The sequence below is a fragment of the Carettochelys insculpta genome, chromosome 4, assembly GCF_033958435.1.
Source record: "Carettochelys insculpta isolate YL-2023 chromosome 4, ASM3395843v1, whole genome shotgun sequence".
Taxonomy (NCBI): Eukaryota; Metazoa; Chordata; order Testudines; family Carettochelyidae; genus Carettochelys; species Carettochelys insculpta.
Window position 1 is genome coordinate 51,459,502 of NC_134140.1, and position 14,074 is coordinate 51,473,575.

The 14,074-nt window shown below is 41.0% G+C and overlaps 1 protein-coding gene across 1 annotated transcript in view; it reads left to right on the plus strand.

Annotated features, from left to right (window-relative positions):
• The window catches only part of CRACD (capping protein inhibiting regulator of actin dynamics), a 101,149-nt gene that overhangs the window by 22,692 nt on the left and 64,383 nt on the right, over positions 1 to 14,074 (plus strand). The gene's annotated exons all lie outside the window — the stretch shown is intronic.

The following is a 14,074-nucleotide window of genomic DNA, read 5'->3' on the forward strand; positions in this document are numbered from 1 at the left end:
GCTACAGAGCTTTTGTGACTTAGCCCTGAGAACAGTACTGAGAGAACTAATTTTAAAAAGTCCATTCCTGACTTCACACGGGTGCACATCACAATTGGCGCTCTGTTGGTAATTTCACAACAGTGGCCATCCTGTGATACCCAGTGAGGTGGGCCATGGTAAGCCAGAGTTTTCAACAAACTGCCACAGAATAAGTGGAATTAAGCAGGTGCACCTTGGTGCACAGCTCTGACAAGAGCTGGCTGAGCTGAGGCAAAAACTAGCAGGGGAACTATAAAGATCTGGCAGGGACCTGGGCTGCAGTAGGACAGTACCGCTAAGAAATTTTGAGACGCTTTCATCCCCGTACCAGAATAAAGTAAGGGAAGCTTCCACTGCTGCTGCATGTGTTTGAACCTATTCTGCAAGTAAAGAACTTTATTCAATAGAGATGGAAGTCTCACCACTTTCACAAGCACTAAATCTAAATGTAACCATTCTGTGAAATCTGCGGAAATCTGTTACCAGTGATTGTTCTGTCAGCTGGTTAGTTTTTGTGGTGTGGGAAACAATTAGTAATAGCACTAGACTCCTACCTGGCCCAGAAGAATTCGTAATGCGTTAAAATCAACACACATTTGAAATTAACCTCGCTGAACTTTTCTGTCATTGTCTTAACCTTATTTGGAGAAATCATTCCCTGTTGGCAATCCTGAGGAAAACTCAGAAAAATGACTAGTCAGTACAGTTGAGTTGGTGTTTGCCAGCAACATCTAGAAACAGAGGACTTTAGGACTAATCTTGGAAATTAATACTGAATAAGAGTATGACTTTTACACTTGGACTGCAAAGCCAAAAGATGCTTTTTGTCCTTCCCTGCTTCTGGGTCTTTAAAGTGGAGTATGGAGCCATAGTCTGCCAGAATGCCACAGAAGCACAAGGCAGATCAACACTACTGCTTGTTGATCTACTTTATATCACTTGGGTGTGAAAAATGCACCCTCTGGGTCACACAAGTGACAGTAATCCACACTGGCTCTATGTCAGTGGGAGACACTGTCCTGCCGACATAGTTTCGATGGAGTTATCATGGCCAGAGCGCCTGTTGCTGTTAAACAATTTCTTGGAAAACAAATAAACTGACAAAAATATTTCCACTGATGATCAAAATTTACAAATAGGCAATAAAGAAAAATGCTACTTAAGAACTTATTGGAATTTGGTTAAGAATGTTTACATTGTCTATTTTGACATGAGATGTTGAAAGTTTGTGTTTGATCCTAATAAAACTTTAACCTTTTGGCAGCACACAATTGTGTAGCTGGTAATTGGCTTGGAACTGAAATCTTCATGGCCCTTGTTTCTTCACACCAGACAAACTTTCACAACATACAACTGTGAACTCAACATATTGGTCTTGTCTGGGTGTGGTATTGTGTGACATGGTGCTGCATATGTGGTCACGTGGCTGCATTTTTTTCTCGTTTGGTATTTCTGCTTCATAAAACAATCAGTGATGTAACTGATTGTAAGTAAGGAATGCTGATGGTGGGGGACTAAGGAATTCTGTCCATCCATGATGACCTTCAGAGGAGAAACATTTTATAATGGGAATCCTACTCTTGTTACTCCATCTAATCTTTCACCTGCTAGTAAAACTATTATGTCAGTGCATCTATTATGAGGGTGAGGCGCATGTATTTGCATCTGCCCCCATGAACAAACATCTAAATACATTCTTTGTGGAAAAAATCTTCAGCTGAAGTTTTTCTGATCCTTGTCAGTCATCATAAATCAAAATATATTTTTATCTACTGTTTTGCTTCATTAATAAGATACTGTTGTTTTGAGTGATGACACTCTGCTATGGAAGTATTTCACAAATTGCCAGTTTTAGTACCTCCAGCTGCTTTATGTCCCAGTATGTAATTACTGATCCTTTCTGGGTAATTCAGTACAAGATGAAAATGCTGTGTCTGGTTGTTCACTGTTTCAAAATCCAGTAGAATTTTATTAAAGGTGCTATTATGTGACATTTGTAAAAGAACATTTCTTGTCAGAAAGTCTCAGCAATGTGCTTGTTTACTTCTTTATCACCTTGTGCAAGAAGAAAAAAATGAAAACATTGGCACTATCCATTCTTGAGTTTTAAAAATGGAAATCCACATTCTGCAGCTCCTAAATTGATTGTAGGATCAGAAAATGTGCAAAACTGTAGTGAGAATTTTTCTGGCTTCATTACTAATGAGTGATGTCTATGATCCCATGTAACTCATGGTAATAGACCTAAGTTTTCAAAAGTGATGTGTGATTTTTTTTTTTTGGGATGACTCAGGGGTCCTGAGTTTCATAAAGACCTGAACGTTGAGTCTGAATGTTGGGTCTCTTGAAGGTGTACACCCAATACCTGAGCCACTCAAAATCGCTAGTTTATTTTTGAAAATGTACATAAGTTCAGAATTCCCAATCACATATTTTGTTACGTTGTGCTGAAAATATTTTTTTAGAAATGAAGTAGTATTCAGTGTGCAACAAAATCTTATTTTAAAAATCTGTAGGCATAAACATCACATAGCGCATATATATATATATGTGTGTGTGTGTGTGTGTGTGTGTGTGTGTATATATATATATATATATATATATATATTCTAAAACTCTGCTTGCTGTAAAGGAGCTCATGTTTGAAATATGATTGGCCATAGTTCCCCTTTTTCACTAGCATAACCCTCAGATTTCACTGGAGCTACATTTTGTACTTGGGTATATCCTGTCAATGTGAAGACAGGTTTTACTTTGCCAAATCATGGAGAAGTTACAAACATCTGGGTGGTGTTGGTTGGGCTATTCTACCTTTTTAGGCTGTTAGTTCCTGATAGCTTTAATTAGCTATGTGAGTGTAGGTACAGCAGCAAAGCAAGCAATTCACTTTGGCCAAAATTTTCTAAAGTCCATTAACTTTAATGTCTCCAGTTCTCAATGCTCAATTTTGAGGAGTACAAGGTCAGAATTTCACAGATGCTGAACTTTTTTGAAGCTCTAGCCCTACCTGTCACAGGTTGCTCCTCGAGCCTGTTTTTCAAGACATGCTAAGCACCTACAACTTCATTTTAATTCAGTGGGAGCTTTAAGTGCGTAGTTCCTCTTAAACCAAGTCTTCAGTGTCTCAGGTTAGATAACAATAATAAGTAGATGCTTTAGAATATTTTGGCCACTGTTTACCCATATGTGATATGGAGACGGTGATGCTCACAGTACAGGGGCCTGCTACTGCACCTATTTATACCAGTGATGCAAAATCAGCCTGTAAGATTGTGAATACTGATGCTGGCTTTATGCAGCAATGCAGAGATTTTCGGTGTGAATAGCTACAGCAAAATCTCAAATGTTAATGTTGTTGGTCAGCCAAAGATCAGTTTTCTGTTTTGTTCTTCACAAAATTCATATGTCCTAGAAAGTATTAAATTTCACTGAATAAATTGCAGATAAAATCTTCCACACTTAAGTATGTGAAGGGTCATGTTGATAGTTCAGTCCAGTAGCCTCTGTTTTCTTTTATACAGCTGCATGCATTTACTAACCTGCTCACACCTACACTGTGTGGGGGACCAAAAAGGCAGACTGAACTGAGTAAAGGATATCATTGGAAAAGAAATATCCAGCTTTGTGAAATCACACTTAAAATCAACCTGAAAAAGTCATGCATGTAACTCAAAGCAAGCTAGTGGCCCTATCTGCTTTCCCTCTGTCCTGCTGGTTTGGTTTCTGCAATAAAGGGCAATGAGGATCTTCCTCATAGGGCTACTTGTTTGAATAGGTCTTTGAAATATTTAGTTGAAAGGACCATACCAATACAGAGTAGAGTACTGGTTGAAATTTTCTAATCCAGCACTCTCTCATCTGGCAACATCTGTAATGTGGCATGATTTTAGCTAGCCAGGCAACCACTTATCATGGATGTGGGCCAGGTTCCCATGGTCCCATAAAGTTTGTTTATAGCCACCAGTCCTGGCTCTGTGTTCTGTGTTGTTTAGCTCTAATTTACCCCTAAATGTCTTCTAAGAGCCCAGTAAGCAGTGGAAGTGTTGGTAATGCTGCTAGACAATATTGACCTCCCGTAGTCCAGTAAATTCTCTTGTTCATTACTGATCAGGTTGGATTTAAAGAGGTTCAACCTGTATTATTAAATTGACAGAACTAGACAAATGAACGTCTGGAACTGACTGCCTGTACTATCGCAAATCAGTTACATTGCAGCAGGACGCTCCGCTGGTGTGAGCAGTGTGTTGTGATCTGCCATTTCACACGAATGAGCTTCGTAATACAACAGAAGTGGTGGTGGGTGTCTCTCTTCATTCAGATTTTCTCCTCAAAGCTTGAGGAGCATGTGCTAATCACTTAAAAATACATAAAAATTTTCAGCTGGGCCAATGCCACATTAGAAGTCCTTCTAACTTGAGGTCTTTTCCTCAGTCTCCAACCAGTCCCTCAGAAATAACCATGGAAAATAGCTCAGGCTATTTGCACACCCTGAAAGTCAGCGCGCACAGATTCTGCTGCCCCAGTGGAGGGCAGGAGGGAAATGAATACCAGAGTTTAGGGAAGCTGTCTGAGGGCCTCCTGCCTATAGTCTCCTCATGTTTAAATTTGGGGCTATTATCTTAAGTATTTCACCTGTTCAACTGCAACTGTAAAACTCTAGGAAAGAAGCTGTTCCTAAGGCAACAGGATACATGTTACAAAGGGCTTTTTTTGGTTAATACCAGCCTGGGAAACAGGTGCATGCAGCATGCTGACTGCAGGAGACTCCATCATGTTAAACTGGCAGCTGTTTTTTGTACCACCTGAAGATTTTGTGTAGTTCTCAGGTGAATCCCTTTTCAGAGCACAACAAAGTAATTCACTCTGGGAGTGAAATAGGCACAGCTAGCTAATAACATCTGCACCAAAAAGAAAAGACCACTGTCTCCTAACCTGATCTCTCCCAGGATTAAAAATACAACTGCAAAAACAAACAAAATAAAAAACAAAAAATCAAAGTGAGAAGGAGGAGAGAGATTATTTTCAGATAATGTTCTTCAGCCACGTCCAAATTAGAGTAGGTTGGAAAACAGTAGGGGGTAGAAGGGGAAGGCAGGAACAGAATGGAAGAATTTTAACCAAAACCTGAAGAATTTGGTTGTAGACATGCTGCTTGGATGTCTCCAGGGAATCACTTGTACTTTGGAGTCTCATGCCTCCATTCTCCTCCCTAAACCATGCTACCAGGCTGAACTAGGTAATCCCATGATGCAAGATGGTCGTCTCTTTTGCCGAATTGTGACTGGAGTCCATCTCAGCCCACAGAAGGGAAAGGGGACATGAGAAGCCTAAATAACAACTCTCATGGGGAACTGTAATGACATTTCCAAATTGAACTTTTTTCATATTTTGAGTGTTTCTGGCTATTTGAATAGTGAACATTTTCTCACAGGAAGCAAACATTTGTTGACAAAAATTCATTTTGTAAAAAGGTAATTTTCTCTCAAAAAGCAATTTTGATAGAAAATGCTTGATTTGTAATTGTTTGTACGTGCCTTTGTACAGGACCAGTGGAGTGTTTGGAGCTACAAATGAGAAGGCTCATATGCCAAAAGATGGTCCAATAGAATGCTGTCACCACTATGAATGAAGGAATCTGATTTCTTAGGATTTTACACTACTCTGGACAGGTGGAAATAAGTACACACAAAGCTTGGGAGACCCATTGTATACTGGTGGATGAGGTTCTAGACAGAAGATCTGGGATGTGTTTGTGGTCCTATCTTTACTCATGTTAGTTGATTGCAAACTTGCTCGAGTTCACTAAAGCACTCGTACATGTTGTTTATACACTTGTCATCAGTGGGTCTGAAGACCTAGCCTCAGCTACATCAAAGCTGTTTGCACCCTGGCACAACTGTTCAACTTGTTTCTCAGACTTAAAACAGGGCCACAAATTCAGGCTTAGACAAATGCTATGCGGCTGCGCAGCACCTCACACAATATATCCCAGGTCTTGGTGCCTCCATGAATGGCCACAATACAAACAATAAATGGTATAAATGATTACATGAATTTCAAAGCTGTTCAGAGAGTTTTCATCAAGAAGAGGACTTGCAGCCAAGCCTTCTAGAGCTCAGAAGATGCTTAGTGCATATAAATAAACCTGCTGTATTTGAAAGGGTCCTTTAAGACAAGCTTTAGCTCATCAGCCGTGACCCAGTAAAATAGATTGTTTTTTTAAATATGATAGATGAATACTACACTGGTGAGTGGACAGCTAGAGCAACTTCTTCCTCTCTGAAAGCATTCATACATCAGAAAGTGCTTTAAGAGCAGGTAGTAAATACAAACAACTTTTATTTTTATCCTTCTGTTCTACAGTGCCTGCAGTTACAATTCAGAATCTCTCAATAGAATCCACTCTACTTCGTGAAGCCTGTAAACAAATGTTCTTACATGTGTCTGTGGCCACACAGCAAAAAAACCCAAAACCTGCAGCAGCGAGTTTCAGGCCCAGGTCAACCAACTTGTGATGCAGGGCTTAAAATAGCAGTGTAGGTGCCAGGCTTGAGCTGGAGCCTGGACTCTGAAGCCAGTTGAGGGTGTCAGAGTATAGGTTCTAGCCCTAACCCCAATGTCTACAGTGTTGTCAGGCCCACGAGCCAGTCAATTGACCCAGACTCTGATATTTGCTCACTTGAGTAATATTTTGTATTGAAGACACACCTTTTGATTACTTTTAGCTGCTGTTGTCGCTATGCTCAAGACATTTCCAGGTGTTTAATCCCTTGAGGATTGGCCATTTTCCATGGGTTTGAGCATTAAGCTGTGGAGGAGGGAGGATTCCTGGCTGCTGTAACATGGAACAGTTTTGGACAATTGGAAGGCTCCAGTCCAAACCTGCATCTCTCTTTCTGGGAAATCCCCCTTATCTCTGGTCTGAGCTTTGCTTTCCATCCTTAGCTAGTGCTTGAACCCTTTGTTGACTAGAAAGGGAAAAGGGGCAGCAGAGCAAGGAAGACGCAGGGTGGAGCTTGGCAGTATGATAGATTAGGAAGGTGGGGAACTGGGGGCTGAGAGTTTTTCTGGCCAGTTACTGAAGGGGGTGCTTACTCTGCTTCGCTTTGGAAGTTATAGGGGTGGATAATAGAGAGGTGGGCAGAAGAGATTTCATTTATAGGTGGAGGAAGAAGGAGGGAGCAAGGTGGGAGAAGAGCATAGGAGAGAGACTGGAGCAGGTCTTAGCCGGCCACAGTCCCTCGGTAAATGTAACTAGGATGACTGTATCTGTTCTTAGCATTCGAAGGGTTAACACTTTGTGACTTAGTCTGAATAACAGCTACTTATGCAAATAGGTTTTACTTTTTCTGTAACTTCCTGCTTCTGTAAATAGAAGTCTTGAAATAATCTCTCACTTGAACCAGACAGGAAATAACTTTTCATGGTGTCTGGACTCTGAAACCTTGAACAGACGTCTTTAAGTTTATGATGCTGACTCATTTATTTTATCCTAACGAGTGACTGTCAGCTGTGTGTAGAGCAGCATACACAACCTCTGGAAGGAAGAATCACGCAGAACAGTGTCCTCTGCCAAGGCATCTGTTTCCTTGCAAGTAGTGTAGAATCTACAGGCAATAGATTTGTCTTGACTGTGTTATTGACACTTACATCAAGAAAACAAAGAATGATTTACTGTCTCTTGACGCCTCAGCGCCTACATGGCTTCCTTCGTTTGAATGTTTCTCAGTTTTGTCATAAAGGTTGGCTTCTTCCCAACACAGAATCGCTCCCTATACTTATTACCATTTTGTCTATCTTGTTTTAAATTTCTCAGACAATTGAGATCTGAACTTTATTGGCTGGAAATTATTCATGATGTCAAATCTAAATGTCCCCTTTTAGTATTTCATCCCATTATTTCTTTTGTTCTAACATAAAAATTCCTCATTATCATTGGTGTTTACACCTTCCTTTGTATTTGGACTTTTCTCCCCCACAATCATTCCCGTAGTAGTTCTTTAGACAGTACGTGGAGGAAATGGATGAGCGGGGGGAGATGACAGAAATAGGTTTAACATCACAGGGGGGTCCAGTCTCTGATGAATGAAAAGAAGCACAAGCGCTTCACGCTGCTAAACCGTAGAATATTCATCAGCACAAACCCCATCCTACTTCTGCTGTTCTTTGTCCTCCATGTCACCTCCATTCGTTCTCACGGAGACCACTACTCCCCTAGCACATTCAGCTTTTGTGCACTGACACGTACTCACGTGTAGATCTGTCAACAATAATCAGCAAAGTTTGGAGATACTCAGGGACGGTGGTGTTGAAGAGGAGGCCATGGTGGATTATGGATGCAATCTAGGTTTTAAGTGAAAGAAGCTTGGTCTGGGGCCTTTGGGAGAAGACGGTGGGAAAGGAGAAGGCAAAGGGAGTCATTGAGGGTATCGAGGAGACCTGGAGTTTCCGTGGGGAATGCATACAGCGGGCAATACATATCAGTGTTACTAGTTAACAGCATAGACCTCTATCAACACTGATATGTACTATAAAAATTTCATTGCTTTAGAGCTGAGGTTGTTTGGCTCTGTCACCGATACAAGTAATAAAAGCCACAGAAATAAGCAGTTAAATACTTCAGTATCCGACTTCTGTTCCACTAATGGGTTCCATTTTAAATCTTGATTTTTTTTTCCCCTCTACTACCTGAAACCCAAATTTCTTCATCCAGCAGGGTCATGTACAAGCAGATTTCATTTCAGTAATTGCCACATAAAAATTGGTATAAATATACAATGAACACTAATGCAGGCCAGCCATTCATAGACTTGTTCCTAAACATTAGAGAAAAACATGCATCCACCATTTGTAATCTGATACCATTACTTTCTTACTTACGCCCATGTATATCTGAGTAAATTTTATGAAAGACACACCAGCCCTTTATACATAATCACTCACCCATATGATCAATAAACATAGTGCACTTAGGCCTTGACGTGGAGGCCACAGCTCTATCACAAAAGGCCTAATAAATAGAGACCTGTAATGGAAGAGAGGGGACCTATATGCTATTCCCGGTTCTGCCACTGACCATTTGGGTGATCTTGGCAAAGTCACTTTACTTGGTATGTACCTGTTTCCCTTGCCTGTTCTATTTATACTAAGCTCTTTGGGCAGAGCCTGTCTCTTATGTTTTTGTGCAATACTTGGCACAAGGGACTTCACTCTTAACAGTTTGTAATCACTGTTGAGGTACAAACAGTGATAAATGCTTGTGAATAGTGTGCAGACATTTGCACTGCTGCTTATGTTCTGTCTATGTTGTCAGGAAAACTAAAGCTTTAGGGGTTGCCTGTCTGGTTTGTTTTTTGAGAATTAAATTCACTGACATGGCACAAAGATTGTCCTTGGATGTTCAACTGTCAGAAGTCACTTTGTCTCTGTCTGTCTAATGCCTCGTACCCATATATAAAAGGTAAATGAACACAGTACACAATTTAAACTAGAATATACTCATATTTTGAGTCTGTACAGCTGCTGTAGGAATGCAGGTGTTAATGGACAAGCTACTACAACCTGGAGAGTGAACAAGAATGTAGACGAGTTTTGTGCAATCTTCACAAACTATCACCTGCTGCTTACCTAGTTGAAAATCAGGCTCGAAATCCTGGTCCTATGGCACTTTTACCACTAACTTCAGTTGCTCTAGGATTTCATTCTATGGATGCTTTCAGTGCTCCCCTTTTAATAATAAATCATTTTGTTATTCTTTCTGATTTCCCTGTATCCCTTCTCTTCAACGCAGCCCTCAACATTTGTCACCTTCATTTGCTTCCTGCCTTTCTAAAAATGCTATTCTGTGTTGGTCTGTATAGTTCTTACACCACCCTAAGCACTACAATAACTGAGGGCCTCCATGCAGTGCATTACTGGACCTGACTGTGTATTATGTGAAGCTGTCTTTGTTTGTTTGTTTGTTTCAGAAGTGCCTGCCTGGTTTAATAACGTCGGTGTTGGCTTCGTCTTCTTTTACTTTCTCTATTCAAGCAACTTAAGAGTCTTTTACTCTTTAAGTGTCGCATCTAAATCCTTATATATTTATTTGATCCATAGTTGAGTTGGATGTTTTGTGCCATGTGTTCAAAGAATAAGAATTTGTTCACACGATAGAAAATATATTGTCATGATTTCCATTGACATTTATCAGTTAATTGCAACTCTTACTTTGCGTTTGTTTGCTAGAGGAGTTGCCCGCTACTACATTTGTTAGGAAAAGGGTGTCCCTACTTTGACAAACTGATAGTGTGATTTGGTCATTTGCCAGCAGTCCAAGGGCCAGAACCTATTTGCGTAAAATACAAGAGATTTCTGCTGCCTTCAGCTTTATCAAGGAGGTGCCGCTGGTACAGATTGCAACTTTCAAATGTACTGAATTAAGATAAAATATAGTGTGGTCGGATGTGTCTGTGGGCCCCATCTTTCTAATTTAAAGGAAGGTTATCATGTGCTCCATTTTAGCATGCCAGAAGCTGTATCCAGCTGCAGTTTAACCATCTCTGTGTTTCAGCTGTTGCATCTGTTGATGGTGGTGCAACTGAAGTACCCTATCACAGGTTAAAGATTGTTTGTTTGTTTTTAATTTGTTCTTGCTACTGCACTGGCATGAGCTAGAAAGGGAGCATTTACCATGCATGATGTGGTGGTCTCCTTCCTGAATCTATTTCTATGCAGCAGTTTCCTTCTCACCTCATAGTTTTCCATGATTTAGATGCCAAAATGCAGTGTTCCTCAATTTGTTGTTACCGATCCATAGTGATGTTCTAGAAGAAATAAAAGGATGTGTAAACCAAGCAAGGACAATATTCCATTGCGTCTTTCATTTGCTGTTTTGATATTGGATTTGTGTAATTCCAGATTCCATAGTTAATATATATAAAAAAAAAAAAAGGAAATTGCACATACCTGGCTTGGCTATTTCAGCAGTTGTCTTTGAAACATACTTGTAGCATCAAGGGTTCCCACCTTCATCCTCTTTTGTGGCATGCTCTCTATAACATTAAATATGACAAAGAATAGGTCACTTTCAGCTTAAAGCACCAGACCCATTATAGAGCAACAAGAAATCCTGTGGCAGCTTATAGACTAACAGATATTTTGGAGCATAAGCTTTCGTGGGCAAAGACCCCCTTCATCAGATGCATGAGTGGGGGGGGCAGGTTCAAAGAGGTATTTAAAGAGTGGGGTCCTAGAAAAAGGGAGGTGACAAGGTCTGTTCAGTCAGGGTGCAAAAGGCCCGTTATCAGTAGTATGTATGAAAAGAGGAAAAAACAAGTCAGATCAGACAGGGGGAATGTTTTGACTTGGTTTTTCCTCTTTTGATACATGCTACTGATAATGGGACTTTTGAAACCTGACTGAATAGATCTTGTCAGCTCTGGCCCTCGCTTTTACTGGGACCCCACTCTTTAAATACCCCTCTGAACCCTCCCCACCCACACTCATGCATCTGATGAAGCGGGCCTTTGCCCACGAAAGCTTATGCTCCAAAATATCTGGTAGGCTATAAGGTGCCGCAGGGCTTCTTGTTGTTCTCAAAGATACAGACTAACATGGCTTCCTCTCTGATATAGACTCATTATAGTTTTGGGAGATCTATTTCCACCACATTTCCAACTTTTTGATTCCCCTTTAGTGTCATATCAGCTTAGAAAGGGAGACTTGTGTCACCTGCCGACCCTTATACAAGAAATCATCAAATGTCTTGTTTTACAGAACCACACATAAGTCTGATACAAAGGCCTTGCCCAAATGGTAGTGAACCACACTGCCTTACAGACTATTACTTTGGTCAGTGCTGGAAGGAAAAGGGACATTGCAGACACAGCTTGCTCAGACCTAAGAGCAAAGGGCTGCCACAGATTGTCCATCAGTTTGACAATGAATCATCCAGGTTGAGAGAAGGAGAAGCTGAGAGACTGGGTTAATTTGAAGGCAGGGAGGGGCTGAGCTACTCTGTCCCTCCCCTTCCTTTTCTCCTGCTGTCTCTTAGCACTCATGCAGTTATGCTGATTGAAACAGTTTCCCCTCAGTCCTATGGGTCATGCTGGGTTGAATTTGGCTCTGGAAATTAAGCAGTTCTATTCCTGGAGCTGCTGCCACTGATGCACTTTGTAACCTGGACCAGGTCACATAAGCCCTCCGTGTCTCTGTTGGGCTAGCTGTAAAATGAGAAGAATGATACTGGTGTTATAAAGTGCTGACATGCTGACTGGAGCAGAATGTTGTTTGTTATATAAATTTGTTTGGCTTTAATGTTGTGGGCCAATGTCTCTCTCCACTGCATGCATTGTGAGCTTGGCGTGCGTGCGTGCGTGCGTGCGTGCGTGTGTGTGTGTGTGTTAGCTTCCTTTCAACTAATAGGGGAGTTGCTTACAGCATCTAATTCTTTGCTTATCTCTGCCTTTGCCTGTGGGTTCTTCTAGTCCACTCCGGCCCCAGAAACCATCTGCCTGGTGGGCATAGCCGGATTGCAGTGTACTCTGGTCACACCACTCTCTGCCCCCGTAGCACACCCTCTGCTTGGAGGGGCTGCAGAGGAGTATGTCATAGGAACCAGCTGAGCTGGCATTTTGTCCCTTGAGGTAAACTTCTGCTGGAGCAATGAGGGCGAATGCACTGAAGAGGGAGGAGAACTCACCCTTTAAACATAGTATTGCTACAGCATAATAGTTCCCATGTTTATTAATCAGTTGTCCCCATATGTGTATAACACGTATCTTGCAACAGAAATCCTACTTTTTGCTGAGAGATGCTCCCGAGGGAGGACTCACTGTGCTACATTGTGTGTATGTTTGTGTGTGTGTGTGTGGGTCAGTGTTGTTAAACTTTTTGAGCCCCCAGAACACCAAACAATAATTTTTATGTGGAACACCTCTGACTTTTAAGAACATTTTCAGACCAAAAAATACCAAGCCAAAAAAACCCCAGCAACATATATAGCAAAAATGAAGTAATTTAATCAGGTATCATAGCAATGAAAAAGTAACATTGCCGCTGGTGTTTTAATAACAGCCAACATATACTTGGAATTATTTTTCCAAACGCTCACATCAGACCTGCAAGTTCTTCAGAGAGCACGAGTGTTCCGTGGAACATAGTTTAAGAAACACTGGGGTAGATGCTGTGTGTGAGAATTTTGGATGGCTTATGTAAGTGTTTCACAGGCAAAACAGTGGTGAAAAGTGTATTCCTCAAACTGGAATACTAGAAGAGCTGCAGTTCCAAAAATGAGTGCATTCTAAAATAGCCGAATGTGAAATTGTCATGATAAATAAAATTAAACTATTATAGTTTTGAAATGTTTGAAATACCTTCTTTGTTCCACCATGCCAGCAACCATGTCACTCAAGTAAAATCAGAGCATCTCAACTGATTTCACTCTGGATGCACACTGATGTAACTCAAAGGAGAAGCCGTGCTAGTCTATACACTATCAAAACAAAAAGCAGTCAAGTAGCACTTTAAAGACTAGCAAAATGGTTTATTAGGTGAGCTTTCGTGGGACAAACCCACTTCTTCAGACCATAGCCAGACCAGACCAGACTCAATATTTAAGGCACAGAGAACCAAAAACAGTAAGCAAGGAGGACAAATCAGAAAAAGATAATCAAGTTGAGCAAATCAGAGAGTGGAGGGGTGGGGGGGAAGGTCAAGAATTAGATTGAGCCAAGTATGCAGACAAGCCCCTATAGTGACTCAGAAAGGAAGTCATTTGGCAAATGAGACATAATCTGAACTATGCTGAACACCATGCTGTCCAGAGTCTCAAAAATAACCCAGACATCATAATCAAACCAGCTGACAAAGGGGGTGCTGTTGTCATCCTGAATAGGTCAGACTATGAACAGGAGGCAGCCAGACAACTCTCTAACACCACGTTTTACAGACCTCTCTCTGCTGATCCCACTTTGGAATTCCAAAGGAAATTACAACTACTACTGAAGGAACTCCCTGCTGCTACTCGGGACCTCATTAACTCAGACACACCATCTGAGCTGCAGCCTGGATT